The sequence below is a fragment of the Triticum aestivum genome, chromosome 5A, assembly GCF_018294505.1.
Source record: "Triticum aestivum cultivar Chinese Spring chromosome 5A, IWGSC CS RefSeq v2.1, whole genome shotgun sequence".
Taxonomy (NCBI): domain Eukaryota; kingdom Viridiplantae; phylum Streptophyta; class Magnoliopsida; order Poales; family Poaceae; genus Triticum; species Triticum aestivum.
The window spans coordinates 18,959,715-18,966,480 of record NC_057806.1 but is presented as its reverse complement, the minus strand read 5'-3'; positions in this window follow the sequence as shown (position 1 = coordinate 18,966,480).

The window sequence follows — 6,766 nt, the reverse complement described above, 5'->3', positions numbered from 1 at the left end:
ACATCGTGGTTCATCCGATGAGATCATCGTGGAACATGTGGGAGCCAACATGGGAATCCAAATCCCGCTGTTGGTTATTGATCGGAGAACATCTCGGTCATGCCTGCATGATTCCCGAACCCGTAGGATCTACACACTTAAGGTTTGATGACACTAGGGTTATAAAGGAAGTTTGTATGTGGTTACCGAATGTTGTTCGGAGTTCCAGATGAGATCCCGGACGTCAGGAGGAGTTCCGGAATGGTCCGGAGGTAAAGATTTATATATGGGAAGTCATGTTTTGGTCACCGGAAAAGTTTTGGGTTTTATCGGTAACGTACCGGGACCACCGGGAGGGTCCCGGGGGTACACCAAGTGGGGCCACCGGCCCCGGAGGGCTGCATGGGCCAAGTGTGGGAGGGGACCAGCCCCAGGTGGGGTGGTGCGCCCCCCCCCCCCCCCCACAAGGGCCCAAGGCGCCTAGGGTTGGGGAGGGGGCGCACCCACCTAACTTGGGGGCAAGTTTCCCCTCTCCCCCCCCCTTGGCCGCACCCTAGATGGGTTTGGGCTGGCCGCCACCCCTAGGGGTGGAACCCTAGGTGGGGGCGCAGCCCTCCCTCTCCCCCTATATATACTTGAGGGTTTTGGGGCTGCCAACAAAGGAGTTTGACCTCTCCCTGGCGCAGCCCTACCTCTCTCCCTTCTCCTCTCCTGCGGTGCTTGGCGAAGCCCTGCAGGATTGCTACGCTCCTCCATCACCACCACGCCATTGTGCTGCTGCTGGACAGAGTCTTCCTCAACCTCTCCCTCTCTCCGTGCTGGATCAAGGCATGGGAGACGTCACCGGGCTGTACGTGTGTTGAACGCGGAGGTGCCGTCCGTTCGGCACTAGGATCTCCGGTGATTTGGATCACGACGAGTACGACCCCTTCAACCCCGTTCTCTTGAACGCTTCCGCTTAGCAATCTACAAGGGTATGTAGATGCACTCTCCTTCCCCTCGTTGCTGGTTTCTCCATAGATATATCTTGGTGACACGTAGGAAAATTTTGAATTTCTGCTACGTTCCCAACAGTGGTATCAGAGCTAGGTCTATTGCGTAGTTTCTATGCACGAGTAGAACACAAAGTAGTTGTGGGCGTTGATTTTGTTCAATATGCTTACCGTTACTAGTCCAATCTTGTTTCGACGGCATTGTGGGATGAAGCGGCCCGGACCGACCTTACACGTACTCTTACGTGAGACGGTTCCACCGACTGACATGCACTAGTTGCATAAGGTGGCTAGCGGGTGTCTGTCTCTCCCACTTTAGTCGGAACGGATTCGATGAAAAGGGTCCTTATGAAGGGTAAATAGCAATTGGCATATCACGTTGTGGTTTTGCGTAGGTAAGAAACGTTCTTGCTAGAAACCCATAGCAGCCACGTAAAACATGCAAACAACAATTAGAGGACGTCTAACTTGTTTTTGCAGGGTATGCTATGTGATGTGATATGGCCAAAAGGATGTGATGAATGATATGTGATGTATGAGATTGATCATGTTCTTGTAATAGGAATCACGACTTGCATGTCGATGAGTATGACAACCGGCAGGAGCCATAGGAGTTGTCTTAATTTATTTATGACCTGCGTGTCATAACAAACGTCATGTAATTACTTTACTTTATTGCTAACCGTTAGCTATAGTAGTAGAAGTAATAGTTGGCGAGACAACTTCATGGAGACACGATGATGGAGATCATGATGATGGAGATCATGGTGTCATGCCGGTGACGATGATGATCATGGAGCCCCGAAGATGGAGATCAAAAGGAGCAAATGATATTGGCCATATCATGTCACTATTTGATTGCATGTGATGTTTATCATGTTTATACATCTTATTTGCTTAGAACGACGGTAGTAAATAAGATGATCCCTCATTAAAATTTCAAGAAAGTGTTCCCCCTAACTGTGCACCGTTGCGAAAGTTCGTCGTTTCGAAGCACCACGTGATGATCGGGTGTGATAGATTCTTACGTTCACATACAACGGGTGTAAGCCAGATTTACACACGCGAAACACTTAGGTTAACTTGACGAGCCTGGCATGTACAGACATGGCCTCGGAACACAAGAGACCAAAAGGTCGAGCATGAGTCGTATAGTAGATACGATCAACATGAAGATGTTCACCGATGATGACTAGTCCGTCTCACGTGATGATCGGACACGGCCTAGTTGACTCGGATCATGTAATCACTTAGATGACTAGAGGGATGTCTATCTGAGTGGGAGTTCATTAGATGAACTTAATTATCCTGAACATAGTCAAAATCCCTTTGCAAATTATGTCACAGCTCGCGCGTTAGTTCTACTGTTTTAGACATGTTCCTAGAGAAAATATAGTTGAAAGTTGATAATAGCGATTATGCGATCAGTAGAAAGCTTATGTCCTTAATGCACTGCTCAGTGTGCAGATCCCCAAAACGTCGTCTGTGGATGTTGCAAACATCGGACATACACGTTTTGATAACTACGTGATAGTTCAGTTAAACGGTTTAGAGTTGAGGCACCAAAGACGTTTTGAAACGTCGCGAAACATATGAGATGTTTCGAGGGCTGAAATTGGGATTTCAGGCTCGTGCCCACGTCAAGAGGTATAAGACCTCGACGATTTTCTTAGCCTGCAAACTAAGGGAGAAAAGCTCAATTGTTGAGCTTGTGCTCAGATTGTCTGAGTACAACAATCACTTGAATCGAGTGGGAGTTGATCTTCCAGATGAGATAGTGATGTTTCTCCGAAGTCATTACCACCAAGCTGCTAGAGCTTCGTGATGAACTATAATATATCAGGGACATATATGATGATCCTTGAGATATTCGCGATGTTTGACACCGTGAAAGTAGAAATCAAGAAGGAGCATCAATTGTTGATGGTTGGTGAAACCACTAGTTTCAAGAAGGGCAAGGGAAAGAAGGGATACTTCATGAAACGGCAATTCAGCTGCTGCTCTAGTGAAGAAACCCAAGGTTGAACCCAAACCCGAGACTAAGTGCTTCTGTAATAAGGGGAACAGCCACTGGAGCAGAATTACCCTAGATACTTGGTAGATGAGAAGGCTGGCAAGGTCGATAGAAGTATATTGGATATACATTATGTTAATGTGTACTTTACTAGTACTCCTAGTAGCACCAGGGTATTAGATACCGGTTCGGTTGCTAAGTGTTAGTAACTCGAAATAAAAGCTACGGAATAAACGGAGACTAGCTAAAGGTGAGCTGACGATATGTGTTGGAAGTGTTTCCAAGGTTATGTGATCAAGCATCGCACGCTCCTCTACCATCGAGATTGGTGTTAAACCTAAATAATTGTTATTTGGTGTTTGCGTTGAGCATAGACATGATTGGATTATGTCTATCGCAATACGGTTATTCATTTAAGGAGAATAATGGTTACTCTGTTTATTTGAATAATACCTTCAATGGTCTTACACCTAAAATGAATGGTTTATTGAATCTCGATCGTAGTGATACACATGTTCATGCCAAAATAAGATAGTAATGATAGTACCACCTACTTGTGGCACTGCCATGTAAGTCATATTGGTATAAAACGCATGAAGAAGCTCCATGTTGATGGATCTTTGGACTCACTCATTTTTGAAAAGTTTGAGACATGTGAACCATGTCTATTGGTGTATACGCATGAAGAAACTCCATGCAAATGGATCGTTTGGACTCAGTTGATTTTGAATCACTTGAGACATGCAAATCATACCACATGGGCAAGATGACTGAAAAGCCTCGTTTTAGTAAAATGGAACTAGATAGCAACTTGTTGGAAGTAATACATTTTGATGTGTGCAGTCCAATGAGTGCTGAGGCATGTAGTGGAATATCGTTATGTTCTTACTTCACAGATGATTTGAGTAGATGTCGAGTATATTTACTTGATGAAACACAAGTCTGAATTATTGAATGGTTCAAGTAATTTCAGAGTGAAGTTGAAAGATCGTTGTGAGAAGAGGATAAAATGTCTATGATATGATCATAGAGATGAATATCTGAGTTATGAGCTTTGGCACGCAATTAAGACATTGTAGAAATGTTTCACAATTAATACCGCCTGGAACACCATAGTGTGATGGTGTGTCCGAACATCATAGTTGCACCCTATTAGATATGGTGCATACCATGATGTCTCTTATCGAATTACCACTGTCGTTCAAGGGTTAGGCATTAGAGACAACCGCACTCACTTTAATAGGGCACCACGTAATTCCGTTGAGACGACACCGTTTGAACTATGGTTGGGAGAAACCTAAGTTGTCGTTTCTTAAAAGTTTGGGCTGCAACGCTTATGTGAAAAAGTTTCATCGTGATAAGCTCGAACCCAGAATGGATAAATACATCTTCATAGGATACCCAAAATGGTTGGGTATACCTCCTATCTCAGATCCGGAAGCAAAAGTAATTGTTTCTAGAAACGGGTCCTTTCTCGAGGAAAAGTTTCTCTCGAAAGAATTGAGTGGAAGGATGGTGGAGACTTGATGGGGTTATTGAACCGTCACTTCAACTAGTGTGTAGCAGGGCACAGGAAGTTGTTCCTGTGGTGCCTACACCAATTGAAGTAGAAGCTTATGATAGTGATCATGAAGTTTCGGATCAAGTCACTACCGTACCTCGTAGGGTGACAAGGATGCGTACTACCACATAGTGGTACGCAATCCTGTCTTAGAGGTCATGTTGCTACACAACAATGAACCTACGAGCTATGGAGAAGCGATGGTGGGCCCAGATTCCGACGAATGGCTCGAGGCCATAAAATCCGAGAAAGGATCCATGACTTTGGAAGAAATACTTGATCGTCGTAAGGCCATTGGGTACAGATGGATTTTAAAAGGAAGACAGACAATGATGGTAAGAATCACCATTAAGAAAGCTCGACTTGTCGTTAAGCTGTTTTCCGACAAGTTCAAGGAGTTGACTACGGTGAGGCTTTCTCACTCGTAGCGATGCTAAGAGTCTGTTGGAAATGGATTAGCAGTTACTGCATTATTTATGAAATCTTGCAGATAGAATGTCAAAACATTGTTTCCTCGACAGTTTTCTTGAGGAAAGGTTGTATGTGATACAACCAGAAGGTTTTGACAATCCTAAAGAACGTTAACAAATATGCAAAACTCTAGCATCCTTCTAAGGACTGGAGTAAGCATCTCGAAGTTGGAATGTACGCTTTGATGAGATGATCAAAGATTTTAGGTTTATACAAAAGTTTATGAGAAACTTATATTTCCAAAAGAGTGAGTGGGAGCGCTATAGAATTTCTGATGAGTATATGTTGTTGACATATTGTTGATCAGAAATGATGTAGAATTTCTAGAAAGCATATGGGATTATTTGAAAGTGTTTTTCAATGGAGAACCCGGATTAAGCTGCTTGAACATTGAGCATCAAGATCTATGAGGATAGATCAAAACGCTAAATGGTACTTTCCAATGAGCACATACCTTGACATGATCTTGAAGATGTTCAAGATGGATCAGTCAAAGAAAGATTTCTTGCCTGAGTTGTAAGGTATGAAGCTCCACCACGGCAGAAGAGAGAGAAAGGACGAAGGTCGTCCCCTATGCTTCAGACGTAGGCGCTATAGTATGCTATGCTGTGTACCGCACCGAAAGTGTGCCTTGCCATGAGTTAGTCAAGGGGTACAAGAATAATCCAGGAATGGATCATTGGACAGCGGTCAAAATTGTCCTTGGAGTAAATAAAGGACATGTTTCTCGATTATGGAGGTGATAAAGAGTTCGGCATAAAGGGTTATGTCGATGCAAGCTTTAACACCTATCCGAATGATTCTGAGTAGCAAACCGGATACATATAGTGGAGCAACCATTTGGAATAGCTTCAAGTGGAGCGTGGAAGTAGCATTTACAATATGACATAGAGAATTGCAAAGTACATACAGATCTGAATGTTGCAGACTCGTTGACTAAAACTTCTCTCACAAGCAAAACATGATCAAACCCAGAACTCATTGAGTGTTAATCACATGGTGATGTGAACTAGATTATTGACTCTAGTAAACTCTTTGGATGTTGGTCACATGGCGATGTGACCTTGAGTGTTAATCACATGGCGATGTGAACTAGATTATTGACTCTAGTGCAAGTGGGAGACTGTTGGAAATATGCCCTAGAGGCAATAATAAATTGATTATTATTATATTTCCTTGTTCATGATAATCGTTTATTATCCATGCTATAATTGTATTGATAGGAAACTCAGATACATGTGTGGATACATAGACAACACCATGTCCCTAGTAAGCCTCTAGTTGACTAGCTCGTTGATCAATAGATGGTTACGGTTTCCTGACCATGGACATTGGATGTCATTGATAACGGGATCACATCATTAGGAGAATGATGTGATGGACAAGACCCAATCCTAAGCCTAGCACAAGATCGTGTAGTTCGTATGCTAAAGCTTTTCTAATGTCAAGTATCATTTCCTTAGACCATGAGATTGTGCAACTCCCGGATACCGTAGGAATGCTTTGGGTGTGCCAAACGTCACAACGTAACTGGGTGGCTATAAAGGTGCACTACAGGTATCTCCGAAAGTGTCTGTTGGGTTGGCACGAATCGAGACTGGGATTTGTCACTCCGTGTAACGGAGAGGTATCTCTGGGCCCACTCGGTAGGACATCATCATAATGTGCACAATGTGATCAAGGAGTTGATCACGGGATGATGTGTTACGGAACGAGTAAAGAGACTTGCCGGTAACGAGATTGAACAAG